The 18,730-nt window shown below is 48.1% G+C and overlaps 1 protein-coding gene across 1 annotated transcript in view; it reads right to left on the bottom strand.

Moving 5' to 3' along the window:
• The window catches only part of PRKCE (protein kinase C epsilon), a 497,798-nt gene that overhangs the window by 438,900 nt on the left and 40,168 nt on the right, over positions 1-18,730 (bottom strand). The gene's annotated exons all lie outside the window — the stretch shown is intronic.

Genomic DNA, 18,730 nt, shown 5'->3' with positions numbered 1-18,730 from the left:
GCCAACTGGCCAAGAGCCTCATGGGCCTTGCCAAGGAGGAGAGCCTTTCCTGGAGGCTACCAGTAGGATGTGTCTCCAGTGGGGGGCATCAAACAGAGGGACAGCATGATCAGATTTGGGTGTCAGGAGGATGAGACAAGCAGTAGGTTGGCGAGAGGGTACCAGGGGCAGCTGGGAGCACAGAGACCAGTGAGGACAGCACACAACTGGTAAGGCAAGTGACAGTGGGGGGCTAAACAGGGGATCTGTCTCCATCACTGAACCCTTTACCCACAGAGCATATACATAGTATTTGTCCTCGTTTACAGGACGATGATGAAGTTCTCAGTAATAATGGAAAGACAATAAAAATAGTAGCCAACAAGTATTGAGTACTTGTACTTGACTATTTACTTAGCATTTGCTAGGCACCAGGCATTGTCCTAAGCACTTACCAGTACTAGTCCATTTTCTCCTTGTAACAACCCGGTGAACTTTTATTATCCCCACTGTACAGATGAAGAAATGAAGGCACAGAGAGGTTAAGTAACTTACACCAGGTCACACAGGCAGTAAGTAATTGAGCTGTGGTTTGCCTGCAGGCTGTCTGGCCCCGGGTCCCTGCTCTTACTCAAGTCCATGACTCTTGCTTGTCACAGTGCAGCACTGTGGTGAGAGCCTTACAGCCATTGTTTGTTACTTCAGTCCTCACAATAATCCTATCAGGTAGGCATGTTTAATCTTGCTTTGCAGATAAGGAAACTGAGACAGTGAGGTTACACATCTAGTAAGTAATGAAGTTACTTTGCCCATGGTTACACATCTAGTAAGTAATGAAGTTGCAAACTGTACCCTGAGTCTGTGTGACTGCAAAGTCTGTGGGTTTTTTTGTGTTTGTTTTTTTTTTTTTTTTTTTTAGAAAGAGAGAGAAAGAGCACATGCAGGGGAGGGGTAGAGAGAGGGGGACACAGACGATCCTAAGTGGGCTCTGCACTGTCAGCCACAGAGCCCGATATGGGGCTCAAACCCACAAACCGTGAGATCACGACCCTGGCCAAAGTTGTATGCTTAACCAACTGAACTACCCAGGTGTCCCTGCAAAGTCTGTGTTTTTAACTGCTTTCCCCTCTCCCTTCATTCTAAAAGGATGAAAAATAAAGGGGGGTGGGGACTGGGAGGGGCAGCAACCTGGAAGGAAGACCAACCACCAAGTGCAGTGGGCCAGCAGACAGAATAGGTTTTTGCCAGGCCAGAGTGTCCCAGCCAAAGTCAAGCAGCACCCGCATCCCAGCACCCCCTCTCAGCCTGGCACACAAGTGAGGCCCTGCCAGCCAAGCAACAAAACACCCCAATCCCTTGGGGTGAGGGTCTGTAGGCCTCCGTGCTGGGAACGGGGGTGGAAAACAATGGTATCTGAGTCAGGCCTGGGCTTCACTGATGGGTCCTGGCAAAAACAAGATGTCAGTTCTGTACAGTTGTGAATCCTTGTGACAGCAGCTCCCCAGGCCCTGGGAACACTCTGGGCCATGATGGAGCCTCAATGTCTAGAGGCTTCTGCCACCTCTGAGGACTGGGAGTCCTGGCCTGGGGCCTAGTCATGGAATCATTTATCTATAGACAGGCCTCCTAAGGAAGAAAACATGCAGGAAATGTGACAGAAGAAAACAGAACTGAAAAATGATTTCACCAGGTTCAGCTGAGCCTACACCATCTAAGGCAGTGACTCCAAAGCAGGAGGGCATAGTAGAGGTTCTGGGGGATGTGTGGACCCAGAAGGAGCACTGACGACAGGCTACATATCACAGTGGTCAAGGGCATGAAGCCAGACTCCCTGGGTTCAAACCCCAGCTTGCTCGTTTGCTGGCTGAGAGCCTTGGGGCAATTTCTTTAATCTCTGCAGGGCTCCGGTGTCTCACCTGTCATACAAGGATAAGGAAGGCACTGACCTCATCAGGTTGGTGCAGAAATTAAACGAGTTGCTCTATAAAAAGCTCTGAGCATGCTGCCCAGGACCTAGGCAGTGCTAAACATGTGTTTCTTAAATAAGATAAATGGGCTGGGGGAAATAGATGTTTCATATCTCACGGTGTGAGATATCATAATATCCGGGTTCATGGAGGTGGGGGCCGAGGATGAGATGCTTCTATTACTTTTAAAAGAGTTTAGACTTCGTTTAACATTAGAAGTTATTGCTTTGGGGTCACAGGGAAGTTGGAAGCACTATTCAGCAACATGTCGCAGCAGCTACACAAGACAGAGCCAAGGCTTTGCAGTCCAGGGTGGGGCGGAGTGGTCCAGGAGCTCCAGGAACTCCTACACTGTGGTCTGTACTAGAGCTTTCAAAATGCACACTCAGGAATCATCTGAAATCATCTAGTCCACACCCGACCCACTGAGCAGGAAAAGGATCACGCTGAGGGCCAGGGAAGGGCCTTGTCCAAGGTCACATAGCTGGCTGGCGTGGGGAAACAGAGCAAGAGCCAAGAGCTGCTGGAGCTGTGGCATCTTCTGGTCCCGCCCCAGGTAGGCTGGGAGCACCGCCCACCCCCACCCCCAGCCACCCATCCAGGCTGGCCCCGGCCCAGGGCACTCCAGAGCAGTAACTGCCCCCAAGCGCTGGCAGTCCCTAGAAGCCTCGGGCCAGATTTCTTCTTTCGGAAGCAGGGATCGGGGTCCTCGCCTCCTATGCTCTCACACCCAGAAGGGGCTCCCGGCCGGGGCGCTAGTCCAGAAGGAGCTGCTCAGGAATTCCTGCAGTGTCACTTGTTCCATCCATACTGATTCCATGTTCCTGACTCAAGCCAACAACACCATCCCTAAAACCAGTATAGTAGGGAAATAGGTACATCCCCAAATCTCAGTGGCTCAGTGCAATCCCAAGCCCAAACTGTGTGCTCCCATCTGCACAAGAGGGCTCTCCTCCAAGCAGGGATTTGGAGACCCAGGCTCCCTCCTCCTTGTGACTTTGCCACCTCCAACCCATGGCCCCCAGAGTAACCAAATTGGCTGCTTCAAGCCAACAGAGTGGGGAGCAATGACCCTCTGGGCTTTTGATGGGCTTATCCCTTCCAGCCACCTTCCGCTAGCCAGATTCAGCCACATGGCCACACCTGGCCAAAAAGGAAGCTGAGAGGTGTAGTCCAGCTGTTTGCCAGAGACAGAAGAATGGGCTTTGGTGGACACATAGGCCATCTGCTCCAATCCACCTTACAGCTTTGCTGTGTGGCACTTAATGGCCCTGGCCTGGAGCCCCAGCTTAAGTCAGTGACCTGCTCTGCCCAGGTGACTCAAAGGGAGTCTGATGGCCCACAGTGTCCAGGCTGTGACACGCAGGGAGGAGTGACAGGGACAGACTGTACTAGACCAGGAACTCGAGGGCAAGAACTGCACAGGGCTCCCTGTGGCATCCCCAGCACAGGTTCCCTGTGGCATCCCCGGCACTCTGTGCACGTGGCCATCACAGAGCTGGCCCCGTGCTTGTTCGCTGAATGGGGAGAAGGCGATGAGTGTGGTGCATGAGTACCAGGCAGGAGTCGTGTCACAGGAACGCCACAATGTGACTAACTGGAACTTCTTGCCTGGGATTCCCAGGTCCACTTTACGGGGAGGGGGAGCGCCGCGAGAAGGGAACAGCCAGAGCCATCTCCTCCTCTGTGCCCAGCTCTCACGTCAGAGGCAGACTCTCAGCTTGTCTGCGTGGGCAGGAAGCAGGAGCTGTTTCCATTTTATTTCATCTTCATGACGAACTCTGTCCCACGGACATGAGAAGCCACAGGATAAACGTTCTCCCTCCCCCACGGTGGTCTCAAAAGCAGGAGCCCCAGGAGAATGTAGATGCGAATCCCCTTGACTTCAGGGGACAGACAAAGGCTCCCCCAAAGGGGCCAGCAGGGGAAAGAGCCAGAAGCAACGACAGCTCTTGGTTTGCTTCGTGACCTTGAGCAAGTGACAGATTCTGTGTCTATTTTTCCCCATCTGTCAAATGGAGATAATAAAGGCTGTTCTGAAGTCAGAATGAGATAATCAATGTTTAAATGGCTCTGGAAAGTGTAACACTTTATATGGGAATATAAGGTGTTATTATCCACTCACCCTTCCTGCCTCTCCAGTGAATTCAGATGTTTGATAACAATTACAGTCTCGGCTAGGGCTCTGTCTTGATGAGTAGCGGCCTCCACTTATAAGAGAGGGGTAGTGAGGCACAAGCCTGGGCTAGACACAGGCCCCGTATGTTCTGGCACACACGCTCTACTCAAGGAATATTTGCGGGTGAAACAACAAACTGTGATCCACGAGGGCCTTCCCCTGCATTCATCGGAAGCTGGCTCCTGCAGACTCCGATGTGGTATCTGTTGCACTGTGAGGAATATAGTCGAAACATTGCAGAATTCTACAGTTGACCAGGCCCCCGGTCTTTGGGGGAAATGATCTAGTCAACTCAATCTCCCGCTGACCTGTGAAAGGCAAAACGCGTTCGTGTCTAGCATCATTTACTCAGTTTGGGACCTTCAGCAAATCACTTATCTACCCTGGACCCCAGCATCGTCCTCCTCAGAGGACTACAGAGCGGGAAAGGACTCTGGTCACTTAAAGACACAGTTCACACGAAAGGTACTTCTTGCTATCGAGGATCAAGTTTCTTACCTATGAATCACCTGCTGTGTTCTCAGATTCTCTCACACACAGAAGACAGCAGCCCCCGTTTTCCTTCTGCTGGAATTCAATTCAACGTGGGGGAGGGGGCAACCTGTCCCGCAGCCAACACAAAACCCTACCTTGGGATAAACAGGAGAGAAGATGCTGCCAGAATGAGGCAGCAGAGACTGTGACACCTGCAAACGATTAATTCAAAGCAGAAGCAGGAGCAGAGATCATTCTGGACTCCAGTCTGACTCCTGCAAGGGCCGAGGCCAGGTTTCCAGATACCTTTCCAGACGGCTTGACAGCTCCTGCTTCAGGTCCCACTGACCTGACAGAACCACAGGATGGGGCCCGAAACAGGGCAGGCAGGAGTCATGGAAAAGAAGGGAAAGATGAGAATAACAAGAAACAGGGTACTTTCAAGAGCCCCGTTTTCTCATTACCATTACTGTGCATTTATTTCCTCTGTTGAAAGGGAAAAAAGTTTTCCATTGAGAGTCTAGGGCAATTCCATGTAATATTTCACTCCGCGGCCTCCTTTTCTTGCCAACTGCCTCAGCAGCTGTTAAGCACTATCCTTCCTGTCAGCCCCAGGGCACTTCTCCCCAAGCGTCAACTCAGAATCCTCCTCCTTTTCCCTCCTTCCCCGCCCCCCTCCCCCCCAAGGTGTCACCTGGACACTTTTCTGTTCAGGCAAACCCCTGGCAGAAACAGTCTCTAGACCTTGAGCAACGGAAAATTCAAGGAAGACCAGAGACCCCTTGATGTGCTAGAATGACCTATGGGACAGAGTGAGCAGAGGAGGGAAAGCCAGGTGCAGAGCTCCAAAGCGTACATCTAACTTGACATGTCTGATGGTTATTAAAGCCCTGCTCAGCACCAAGTCTCAGAACCCTTTTCAAAAAGCTCCCCGGTCCCACCAGCCACGGCACTGGACAAACTCATTATCTTTGGCTCCAAGGCAAGACAGAAGCTTAATCAGGTCAGCAGCATTTGATCTGAAAATAAGTACCTTCTTTTGACACTCGACGGATTATAGGAATTACGCCTGGTAAAGCCACCTATACCAACATCATGTCAAAGGATATTCGGGGATATTCAGCTGAGAGGAATAATTACATAGTCACATGCCACCAGACCCACAAAATGAAAGTAAGCCCACCCATCACTCCAGAAGCCAAAGCTTTGAGGTTGATGTAACAGTGGAAAAAAACAACCAGTTCCTAAGATTTGTCCTGCCTCCCTCCTTCCGTTGAGCCTATAACCTAGACTGGGGGAGGGCAGGGGATGGGATGGCTGGGGCTCCACCCAGCCTATTCTGATGGGTACATATGCCCTGGTTTCTGGTCACTCCTATGTTTTCTGAAAAGCTATTGCTTCCAGCTAAAATTTTCCACTCCTGGACTCAACCCAAAGGTGAGTTTATTTTGGAAAGTCTGAGCCAAATTTTTCTGCAACTAGAGTTTTAAGCAGGTGAAATCAAGGTTGCTGCCTCCCCTGACATGAAATTATGTCCTACAAGTACAACAATAGTTCGAACTCCCCCCGCCCCAGGTTCCATGGAGCCACTCTCCACAGGTCCAGGGGCAAAGTATGCATGAAATGTGGCGTGAAAAGTTATGCTTCCAAAAATGATACTGAATGAGAAACTCAGATTTAATTTTGACATATCCAAACACGGGGGTGACAGGGAGTTACAGGCAATTATAAGCTTTAGACTTCTCAAAATACTTGACCCCAAGCTCTCATCCATGCCACAAAGCTGCCATGGGGATATGAGGGGACCTTCCATGCTTTTATCTGACATATGGTAAATGGGAGCAAAGGAGAGGCCAAGGAGGACATAGGGTCACGTTATATGATAGTCGCTAAGGTCAAGACCACCCTCTTGATCGCTGGTCTTCTTAGGCCAAATTCTATAGCCTTTTATAGGAGTTACAACGAAATCTTAAAACATGGCACTGAACTACATTATCAAAACTTCTTAAAAGTTTACCTTGTTTGCCATCTTTACAAATTCGAGAGACAAGGAAGACACTGGCATTTGCTGAGCACCCACACACGTCAGATACCACACCGGGCATTTCATTCTCACAAAACTTCTACACAACTGCTCTGGTGATGCCCTTTTTTCAGAGAAGGTAGGCGAGAGAGCCAGATAGTAACTGGGGGTCAGGGTCAGTACTAGGGATCAAGTGGGTCTTCTCACAGAGGTCATATCTCCAGACCAGAGTGCCAGGCTCAGGAAAACTCAAAGACCCCAGGTCACATTTTATATGGGAAAGTCACGTTAGTCTTACCCCTCCTTTCCTGACCCTCTCCAACAGCTCCGTCTCCGGAAAGGGAAGGATCTTGCCCAAAGGTGTGGAATATTCAGGGGATGAGGTAAAGAACCTACAAACCAGAAAAACAACCCCTACATAGGAAGCCAGTAGTGGCCTTCCTGTATACTGCACTGAAGAGGCACATATAGGCTTTTTACCTTACATGTAATCCTAAAAACAATGAAAGAAATTAAATGGAGGTACAATGCTAATAATCTCAAACACTACACACTGCTCCCTGCCATGACTTCCTTGGCCTTTTTCTATGTAGGTATGTATCACCCATGGGTCTCTGGGCCTGCACCAAGTAAAAGCTCAATGATTGGTGGATTGTTGGATGGATGGATGGATGGATGGATGGATGGATGGACAAAATAATAATGTTTTCAGTAATAATGCCTCTTAATCTAGATGGAATTCAAATCTGCACTCTTCCAATCATTTGATATTTGGAGACATATTTGTCATTTTAATACTTGTAATATAAAAGAAGCTATTTTAGCTTTATCTTCTGTGAGCATATGTACGAAAGAATATGAATGTTTTGTTGTGAGTGAACAGACTGCATAGTTGAAGATAGTTTTCCCAAAAAGTGTGACAGAAGCCCAATTATTGTCTTTTTAAAAAACAAAGCAAAATAAATGTTCTGGGAAAGAATTTTTACAAGAACAAGTGGAGCTTTCTACTTAGGACAATAAAAGAAAATCCAAAGAAGAAACTGTTCTACAAATGGAGGGCTTCTGTCTGTCCTTCTAGTAGAAGGTACTCTGGAGATTCCAAATAAAACGCCTCTTACCCTGCAGGAGCTTCTAATCGAGTCATGTATTTCTGAGCTAGAGAATAAAACTTAGGAGGAAAGGAAATAGTGCCTGGTCTCTAAGTCAGATAGGGGGGCCTGTAACAGTCACTAGGAATGCAAAAATAATTACACAGAAGCTGAGGCCCAACACATTCCACCTTTACTAAGGGCAGCTGACTTGTTAGATTTATAGTTGAAAATAAGGACTAATTTCCTTCAAGCAAAAAATAAAATCCCCTTCTAGTTCCTTCTACGCTCAGAGTAAGGTTTTTGAAGGGCTCCTTTGAGGGTATTATCCAAGGGATGACAAAGGACAGGGAATGAGACAGAAGAAGCAGTCCTTGCCCCGCCTTCAACAAGAGAAGCTCCTTAGATTTACTTTACGTGCTGGGGTTCCCCTAGAGTTTTATTTAGAAAAAGAAAAGGGGAGGGGGTTTCCTACTACTAAAAAATATTAATAATTTGGATACCACTGTTGTAGAACATTGGCTAAATCTCATTCAAGTCTAGATGCTTTAAATAGTCAAGATATTGAAACAACCTATGTATCTGTCAATGGATATGGATTTTTAAAATGTCTGCACTGAGAGAATATTATTCAGAAATAAAAAAGAAGGAAATCTTGCTATCTGTGACAACCTGGGCAGACCGGGAAAAATTATGCTAAGTGAAATAACGCCTGACAGAGAAGGACAAATACTGCGTGATCTCACCCATATGTGGAACCTAAGAAGTCCAACTCATAGAACCAGAGGGTAGAGCCATCGCTACCAGGGGCACGAGGGAAATGGGACAAGGTCGGTCAAAGTGCACAAACCTCCAGTTATGTGATGAATGAGTTCTGGGAATCTAATGTACTGCATGGTGATGATGGTTAATATTGGCCCTGATAATTTGCCAAGAGAATAGATCTTAAGTATTCTCACTGGAAAAAAAAAAAAAAAAAGTAAGCATGTGAAGTGATGGGTGTGTTCATGACCTTGGTTGTGGGAATCATTGCACAATGAATTTACCATGATCACAAAGTCTATGTATATTAAATCGTTACATTGCACCCCTTAAAAATCACATTGTTCAATTAAATACATATATGTAGATAGATAGATAGATAGATAGATAGATAGATAGATAGATAGATCAGCCTTCAAGAGGCATAAATCCTACAGCTCAAAGTAAACACGTCCAACAAGCTGACTGGGCAACTTCACAGGTGCCATCCCATATGATCGCCACTAAAGAACTGCCTTTAGTGGCAACTTTATATCCCACTCTTCCAGGTGAGGAAACGGACACTGAGAAAAGGCAAAAAACTTGTCCAACAGCTGGGACTAGAACCCCAGGCCACCTGACACCAAAGCCGCCTCATCACAAAGCATCCTTGCCAGCTACTGAAACCAGGTTGATCTCCACTTTCGTGTTTCAGCATGCCACTCTCCAAGTCAGGTTTACTCTTCATATTTGGCTTCTGGTTTTGTATCTGCTAGGTGATTCCTAAATTTCGATACTAAAGAGAGAAAGGAAGGAAATATCTAGACTCCTCAATGTCTCTAAGAATCCAGATGTCTTCTAAAACCCCAACGTAAATGGTGTTTTACATCGCTTCTTAGCCTGAACCAATAGGAAAAATTCTGCCTTCATCCAGGGTCAGGCCTGGGTTAACCCACGATGTGGGCAAAACTTGCTTTCTTCCCTGCCTTCTCCTTTTTGGAATGCCCTCTTCTGCACTCCAGGCCTTTATTGCCCTCGGAGGCTCTGTGCTCTCCCCTCTCTAGATAAAAACTACCCCTAAAAAAGATCTGGGGATTGGTCATTTACTTGTTAGTGAATCTTCAGGTCACTGTGACCCACCTCCCAGTGCACCTGCATTTTAAAGCTCTCCACTGATAAAGGACTGGAGGTCTCATCGATGGAGGCATTTATTTTTAGCATGTGAGTATAGGGGATTCTCTAGAGTGGCTACCAATGTTATATATACATATCAGGCAGCCCAATTTAAACTTTGAATACTTCCTATTTTTCCAAAACCAAAACAAAACACCACACATCGGCACGCACTCACACACACACACACACACACACACACACACACACACCAAAAACCAAAATGAAGCCTGCCCGTGTTTTCCACCCAATAAGATAGCAATAGCTACTATACACTGAGCACCTATTATGTTCCAGGCCTTGTTCTAGGTGTAAATATATTTATCTGTAATCTTCAACACAACCCTTCCTTTTCCTTCTTTCCTCGCTGTCTTGGTTTCCTGGGGCTGCCATATAACAAACCACCACAGACTGGGTGGCTTAAAACAACAGAAATGCATTCTCTTGCAACTCTAGAGGCTAGGAGTCTGGAATCAAGGTGTGGGCAGTGCTGTGCTCCCTCCAAGCCTCTAAAAGAGGACCCCTCCTTGTCTCTTCTAGCTTCTGACAGCCTCAGATGTTCCTTGGCCTGTGGCATAACTTCAATCCCTACCTCCACCCTCATGTGGCCTTCTTGTCCCTGTGTCTGTCTTTGTGTCCATATTTGTTTCCCTTTTTAAAGGTACGCTAAACATACTGTATTAGAACACACCCCAATGACCTCAGTATAAATTGATTACTTCTGCAAAGACTCTACTTCCAGATAAGGTCATATCCTGACAAACCAGGACTCAGGGCTTTAACACATCTTTACAGTGTAGGAGGGGGGGTACATAGTTCAACTCCTCATACCCACCTATGAGATGACCTCGTGGTCCTTCAAGGTCCTGGTGAAGGCAAAGTTCTGTTTCATTTCCTAGATTATTCTAGGTCAAGCAGAAGCGCGGGCTCGAATATCTTGAAGGAATGTCTCCCATCAAAGCTGGCAACATTATGCTGCTTCCTGTTGTTCCCTCTGCTTCAGGCCTCTTCTGTGCCTTCTTTATCCAACTACGCCTTTTCCTCCTTTACATCTTGGCTCACACATTGTGACCCCAAGGAGCCTTCCCTCAGCTCCCAGACCAGGTCAACCCATTTCAGGATCTCTGCACACCATCTATCTCTCCCTCACTGCCCTCATCAACATTGAAATTTTCCATTTGTTTCAGGATTATTTGACAGACATCTCTCTCTGCCAGCAGCCTGAGAGCCCCCAGAGGGCAAGGACCTCTCTGTTTTGTTCACAACTGCATCCCCAACTCTTAGCACAGCCCTGGCACTCAGGTGGGGCTCAGAGCTTTGTCCTCTGCTCCTCAGAAAGAAAACGCAGGTAACCATTTCATGCTCGGCCCCAGGCATCCTGGTTAGTGAAATTTAGTCATTAACCTGGGGACCCATGCCTTCCATCTTCAAGAGCTGCGCCCAGCTGCTGCCTCCCCTCTGCAGCCCAGTCTGTGGCTGGCCATCTCTGAGAACCAGAGAGCCATCATCCAGTGCTACCCTCTAAGTTCCCCCACTTCCCCATCCCCACCCAGCCCTCATCAGTGTGAAAAAACAGGTGTCTTCTCTCCCACCAGACACAAGAGGCAACATCCGCCCTAGAACTTTCCAGGGTCCTAAGAGGTGTGTTCACTTCACACCTTCGTCATCAGCTGGCAGCACCAACACAACCTCCTCGAAGCCACGATGTTCTGAGGAGTCAATTTCATACTTCTAACACCCTACCAAACCCCGTACACCACACCCACCCTGCTCCTGAAATCCTCCAGGACCCCAAAAAACAGGGCTGACCTCCTTGGGATCAGCTTTACACGGTCAGTGCAGCTAAAGCAAGTGTGGCCTGTGTACAGATAAGGACAGCAGAGGCACATCTACAATGACCGAGCACGGCGACTGGCCTCTTACCCCCAACCCACGGCCCCTCCAACCAAGGGACTCTGGGTGGCACCACCGAGGAAGGCCATCTGGCCATTCCTAGGATCCTTCACCTTCCAACTCATGATAACTCACTCACCAATCTCTTACTGGGTTCCTATAGTGGCCATGGGACAATCTAAGACACTGGAATTGACAGAGTGGGGAAAAAAGAGATCCATCATGTTCCCCCATTCCAGCACCTCAACTCTGGAGAGACACAGACAAGAAATCAAATGAGAAGGCAGTGGAGCAAATGCCCCAGCAGAGGTAAGCACTAACGGGCTGCGGGGGGGGGGGGGGGGTGGTGACATCTCTGGGGAGTGGCTGGAGCCCCTCCTCTGCCTGTGAAGGACAGTAAGGGAGGAGGTTGGGAGAAGGCAGGGGGCATGAGGCAGAACTTCCAAGCAGAGAGAAGAAAAAGATGTTATGGGAACAGCAAACCACACCATTTGCCTGCGGTGTAGGGTGTCCAGTAAAAATAGAAATAGATGAAGCTAAAAAGATAAAACTGGGGGCCAGCTTATAAAGGGTCTTGTAATGAGCTGACAAGGCGTAATTTGTTACCACTCCCTCGGTGGTATGTAAGTTTTGCCCTCATCCTAATGGTGAATTTTAAGTTCATAGATGTTAATTTTCTCAAAAGGGGTGTAAGCATGTAGGCATCTCTATGTGATGCCTGTTCTGTTCACCTCTGCACACACAGCCAGACCCTAAGAAACCCAGACAACTCACACCCGCATGGCTGCCCGTGGCCATCCTCAGGGCTTTCTCAGATTGGCTGTTATTCCAGATGGGTTCCTGGGGTACATGCGCTCGCAATCATGCCCCAGATACAAGAATTTGGATTTGAAGAGCTAAATCTCATCCTTGTTTCCTGCTTACATTACTGACCTCCCTCCCCTTCTCTTCCTCTCACCTTCCCCTCTCTCTCTTCCTTTATAGTTTGTTTTTTTTTTTTTTTTTCTGTGCTCACTGCTCTTTGCAACAGCTGCAGAACCTCACATATCTGGGAAGTCCATTAACTTGTTGTTTACTGACATCATTTACTCCACATCATTAGCAGAGGTGCTGAGCAAAATCAAGCCTCACTCCCAGGGAGCCATAGCCCCTCGTGAAACTAGGGACACTCCCTCCAGCTGCCCCTTCTTCTCTCTCCCCCAACCGAAGATGGATGTATGTTTTCTATCAAGCCAGATTATATTAACTTCGCTACAATAAGATTCTAAATACGATGTGGGATGTGGGTAGGAAACAATTCCAGCAAACTCACCTACCGGGAATCTGGACAGTTTAATGTAAATCTACACAGCATCAGACACAAAATCTGCTTTTAACCACTTGTCCAGAATTTGCCCACAAAATGAGTGCGGGCTGCCCGACACGCAGCCAAACGTTACATTTGCATGTGGCACCCAGCAGAGCATTTGTGGGAAATAAAGCCAGCGCAGACTGATGTCCGCTCTAGTCGTCACTGCCTGGACATGGAAAAATAAGCCTATGGGGAATTGACACACGCTCAGCAGCACTTTGGAACCTGGTCTCTTCCTTCTGTCAAAAGGCTCCACTCCACTCGCTCTGGCTGAGAATAAAGTGCTCCAAGAGTTTTAACGTTCTTGACTTCTTTCAACATAGAAAGCAAATACACACACAACTAGAGAACTCGGGAACAAACTCTGTCCACTTGCAGGAACACCTGGGTGTTGGCTCATCCAGAAAAGCTCACAGGGAATCGGGTGGTCAGCTGAGCTAGTATGAGCATTCGGTCTGGGCCGGCAGGGGAAGGATGGGGCTCTGAGTCAGGAAGCTACTTCCGGGCAGCTCCTGGGAATGGAGGCCGGGGAGGGCCTTGGTACTCCAGCCGAAGCTGGTCCCTGTAGGAAGCCACCTGAAGGGTGAGGTAACCAGGTCTAGAGTGAAAAAGACAGGCTGGAGACAGTGCCAACCAGTTTCCACCAAGTTAAGAGCAGAAGCCTATTCTATGTTGGCCCCTCACTTTGCTTTGTCAGAAGGCCCTGATTGCTATTGCTACTCCAGTTTTGTTTTATTTTTGATAGTAAAAGTCCATATCTGTCGTGGTTGAATGAAGAAGAAAATGGACTTTCACCCACATTTCGGCCACAACCAATAAAGGACCAGAGCACCGTTAGGGAGCACAAAAGGCAATAATGTCAGCCAGACCACTTCTCTGGGGCTCCAAAATAAAATTCTTCAGGACCGTTCAGAGCCAAGCAGAACGTGGGCAGCCACAGGGACGGGACAAGGCCAGAAGGGAGCCCCCCTCCCTACCCCCCCCCAGGCCCTCCCAGACCCTCCCAGGCCCTCCCAGGCAGAACACTGGCTTTGAAATGACAAATCACTTGTCAGGTACATCAGACTATTTCACTTCATATGGAGGCATCTTCCTGAGTGTTAGAGAAAAATCCATCTTTGATCTCAGGATAATCCTCTGTATCACCATGGGTGTGAATGGAAGAGGGGTCACAACAGGGTTTGCCTTCAGTTCTGCACCAAACATAGCCCTTTTTAGCAGGTACAGAAGCCAAGGCAGGCAGGAGGTCAAGAATAAAAAGGAAGTAGGGTTCGGGGCCCAGGAAGAGAAGAAGGGCTCTGTGACCATGGTGGTGTGGTCACATGATAGGTCACAGGCCCAAGCAGTGTCCTGAGCAATCATTTCCTGGTTCTCACCTGCACAGTCAAGGGTACTAGAGCTTTTTCAAGCTCTGTGATGAGCCCAGAAATCTAACAAAAGGTCCAATGCTGGAAGAAAAAGCCACCCGGTGTCCAGATTTCACTGTGTGGAACAACCTAACCGTCAGCATTCTTGGCTTCCTGTGAGAAGATTCCAGCCCGGTGGGAAAACAGAGGTCTGGGTTCTCAGATCTCTGCTCACCCCCACCATCTTGGCAGCTCCCTGTCAGGTCTTTTGCTAATTTCTGGAAAGCCTCAACTATTCAAAGAAAATGAAAAGATGATGCCAAGCAGCACCTTCACCTGCCACGGGGCCCTGTGGACTCTCTCCTAAGAGTTGTGAGAAGAGGGTGCGTGGCGGGAAGGACAATAGCAAAACGCAAGACGTGAAGTGGAGAAACCAGAGAAGCCAAAGGGACACACGAAACACCTCAAGCAAAATTCAACATGTGAAGGCAAGGGGGGAAGGGGTGCAGTCCCCTGTCTCCTGCCAAAACCCCCACCGGGATCTGGAGAGACAAGGTGTCTCTCTCGTGGCCCCAGGAAACCCATTGTGAGGAACTGCCGCTGATATTTAACAAGGCCTCAGAAAGCCTTTTTTTTTTCATAATTTAAAAAAAGTAATTATTTTAACCGCTGATGTGTATAATAAACTCTTGTCAGCCTGACATAAAAATCTGTTTCTTTTCTCTGCTCCCCACCCGCTTCCCCACAAAGCCCTTGCTTCCCACAAGTGTGGCACATGCTCCAGTATTGTTATTTTAGGATTTCTTCAAGGAGCTCGGTGATGGGCAGCTATTTTGTTAAGTGGCGGTGCATTTATCTAACACACACACCATCTCCCTGCAGGAAAGGAGAGAAGGCTTGGAATGCAGTCAGTCTCTCAACCTCCGGCTGGGTTCTCTTCAGCGAGTGGCAATGGCTTCAGCAAAACCACTGTGGATACAGGGAAAATCTGAAGAGGAATGGTATCAACGTCCTTAAAGGCCAAGGAGAAGAGACCAATGTTGAGGGAGAAAGAAGAAAAAAAACGAAAACCTGATTTTTCCTTTCAAGATGTACAATAACCCTCATTCTGCACAGTCTGGAGGAATAAACTCAAGCTCCTCAGGAAAGTTTCCTGACAGAGAGAGGAAAAACAGGAAGGAAGAGCTGCCCTCCTCCTTGTCTGTGAGTTCCACAGGGCAGGAAACATGGCCGGTGCATCTTGCATGAGGCGGTTAGCTCTTCACAGCCAAGCTAAAGTAGAAAGGAGAGGCGCTCTCCTTTCTGAAACATGGGCTTCCTCATGAGACTCCTTTTCTCTAAATTCCAGTAGCTCCCGGTCTCTCTCAGACAAAAAGTCCACACTCTTCAGTCTTATATTCAAAGCCCTCCACAGACCAGATTCATTCCACCCGATCACAGCCCGCTCCCAGATACAATCCCTTCTTGGCTGGCCAGTCTTCTCATCGTCTCCTGGACACGCAACATTCGTGCCAACATGGTAGCCATCAGCCCGAGACGCTTCTACATTTCTTACCTATTTATGTAAACAAACTACTCATCATTCAGAGTCTCTCTCCTATCTCCCATGAAGCTCTTCTCCCCCACTCTAGCCAACACTGCCCTTGCCTCGCCTTTCTGCACTAAAAACTAGCACACGTGCGTTGCTCAGGGAACTCTGGTCTCCTCCACTAGTGTGGCACAGGCTCTAGGTCCCATGTAGGTCCCATGAAGGCAGGACACCCATCCCTCTTGTATCTGTTAGCACTTAGCATGGAGCTCGACTGGCTGATTCCTCTGGTACCTAATGAGTATGGCAAAGGGTTGTGGTCACACACTCCAGGCTTCCTGACCACATCCTCATTCCCCTGCCCCATTCTCTAGACCCAGATCCAGAAATTCAGATCTCGAAAGAGGTAGGAATGAAGGAAAGAAGAGAGCTGTTTCTCTGGATGGTGACAGAGGGAAAACAGTTGTGATTTCCAGGCCAGGCTCCTACAGCACTTTTGTTTCTGAGATGAGCCATTTTACTCGGCATTAGTTGTTGGGCCAGAGAAAGCCTATCTGGGATGTAAGCCCTACCTTTTAGTTTTGGAAATAGCCATAACATGAAAAGGCTGGACAATCTATGGGGAAACCATTGGAGGTGGGGTGTGAGTCTTCTGTCTCCATGACAGTATGGTACAGCAGAGGTCAATAATCACAAAGTTCTGTCCCCAGGTCAACTAATTCATTCTCCAGTCTTCAGGGAGGACTGTGGACCCCACCACATGAGTGATTCTCATTGACTAAAAATCTCCATGAGATTTGGGGTACCTGGGTGGCTCAGTCATTTAAGTGTCCGACTCCTGGTTTCAGCTCAGGTCATGATCTCACAGTTTTGTGGGTTCAAGCCCCACATCGGGCTCTGTGCTGGTAGTGCAAAGCCTGGTTGGGATCTCTGTCTCCCTCTGTGTCTCTGCCCCTCCCCCGCTTGGGCTCTCTCTCTCTCTCTCTCTCTCTCTCTCAAAATTAATAAGTAAACTTAAAATTTTTTTCTAAAAAAAATCTCCGTAAGACTCAGATCTCATGCACACTATGACTCACTTCTATTTTTCTCAAAATTCCCTTCAGAGTCTCAGTTAAACTTCTTCTCTCCCTGCAATTGATCCCATAGCCCGCCACCTATTCTAGAACTTGGTTCATCAAGTAATTATCCTCTTTTCTACCTTCCTGACTATTCCTTCTTTTTACTCTGCTTCCTCCTCTACCCCCCACCATCTCTCTTCTCCCTGCCAAGAAGTGACAGTCAACCCTTCTCCCCTTTTCAAGAGTGACAGACTACCCTTTACTGCCTTGCTTCCACATCTCCCCACTTGTCTCCTTAACCTCTCACAATTTGGATTCTGCCCCCAGTTGCTTCGCGGAGAGGGTTTTCTCACAATCAGCCTCTCAGACAGAATGTCAACTGTCAGATCTGACAGTCTCCTTATTTTTCATTCTCCTCAGCTAACTCAAGGCAGGACGTGGCCCTGCTGGGTGTACTGTCTCAGCTCTCTCCCTGCTGCCTTTCCGGCCTGCACTGTCTCCTATCCCTGTCTGTCCCCTAGGCTTTGCCCAAGGTTTGAGCCTGCCCTGCCTCCCTTTGGACCCTGTCCACTCTCACATTCACTTCACCCGCTCCCATGGTTTCAACAATCACATTGGCATCGTTGCCTCCAACCTGGACCTCTCCTCCAGAATGCCAAACTCAGGTTTCTAAATTTGTGCTGAACATCTACACCCAGAGACACAGTTATCTCAAACTCAACATACTGACAAGCAAACGCATTACTTCCCTTTCAAATGTGTGCTTTCCTCCTGAGTTCCCTGCCCCGTCTAATGGCACCACCATCCTCCCAGTCAACCTCACCAGAAGCCCTGGCATCAGCTCTCCTCTGGCCATCTCCCCCTACCCACCCGCTGCCACCTTCCATCAACTCCCTGCCCCTACCCCGCTCTTCAGGATCTCTCCCTGACTTCTCTTCCCACCTCCATTTCCAAGTTCAGGCCCTCCTGAGCCCCCTGGGCCTCCTGCAGAATCTCTCAACTGGTCTCCAGTCTCCAGACTGCCAATTCTTCCCTCACATTTCTGCCAGAAGCATCTTTTTTTCCGGGTCTGACCGAGCGTGCTCACATTCAACTTGAAATGCCCTTCACTGCCCACTTCTTTATAACGGAAAACCACCTACCCTTCCAGGCCACAGCAGGAATACTCCACAGAACCTTTATAACTTATCAATTCTCCATCATACCATACATGTGTATTTGCTGTTGGTTAGGGTATATGTATGCATGTGCCTGTGTGCGTATGTATATACGTGTGCGTGCACATGTGTACGTGTATGTGTGTATATATGTGTATGTATCCTCCCCTCTTCAGCCCAGCATTTGGGCCTCTGTTAGCGCAGATTTCACCAACCTTTTCCATCAGCTTCCCCCACTGATTTGGAAGCTTCCTGAGGTCAGATGGCTTTATGGGTTGCTACATTGAAAGCTGTGTTGAAGCCCTAGGTCCCTGTGAATGTAACCCTATTTGGAAATAGGGCCTTTGCGGATATAATCAAGTTAAGATGAGGTTGTGGGGTGGGCCCTAGTCCAATGACTAGTTGTCCTTATAAGAGAGAAGGAAGAATGGGAGGGAAGCCGTGTAAAGACAGAGCTGGAACGTGGACTTCTACTGACACAAGCCAAGGAATGCCTGGGGCTACCAGAAGCTGGAAGAGACCAGGAAGGATTCCCCTACAGATTTCAGAGGGAGTGTGGCCCTGCCTGCGGACAACTTGACCTTGGACTTGTAGCTTCCAGAAGTGTGAGAGGATAACTTTTGTGGTGCTTTGCCACAGCAGTCCTAGGAAATGAAAACAGATGGGAGTGAGGTCTTGATTCCTCTTTGTGGACTCTCGGTATCCAGAGGATCCACAGAATTCTTTTTGTTTTAAGTGTATGTATTTATTTTGAAAGAAAGAGAGAGACAGCA

Source organism: Lynx canadensis, chromosome A3, assembly GCF_007474595.2.
Source record: "Lynx canadensis isolate LIC74 chromosome A3, mLynCan4.pri.v2, whole genome shotgun sequence".
NCBI classification, from domain to species: Eukaryota; Metazoa; Chordata; class Mammalia; order Carnivora; family Felidae; genus Lynx; species Lynx canadensis.
This window is presented reverse-complemented; position numbering and strand designations above follow the sequence as displayed.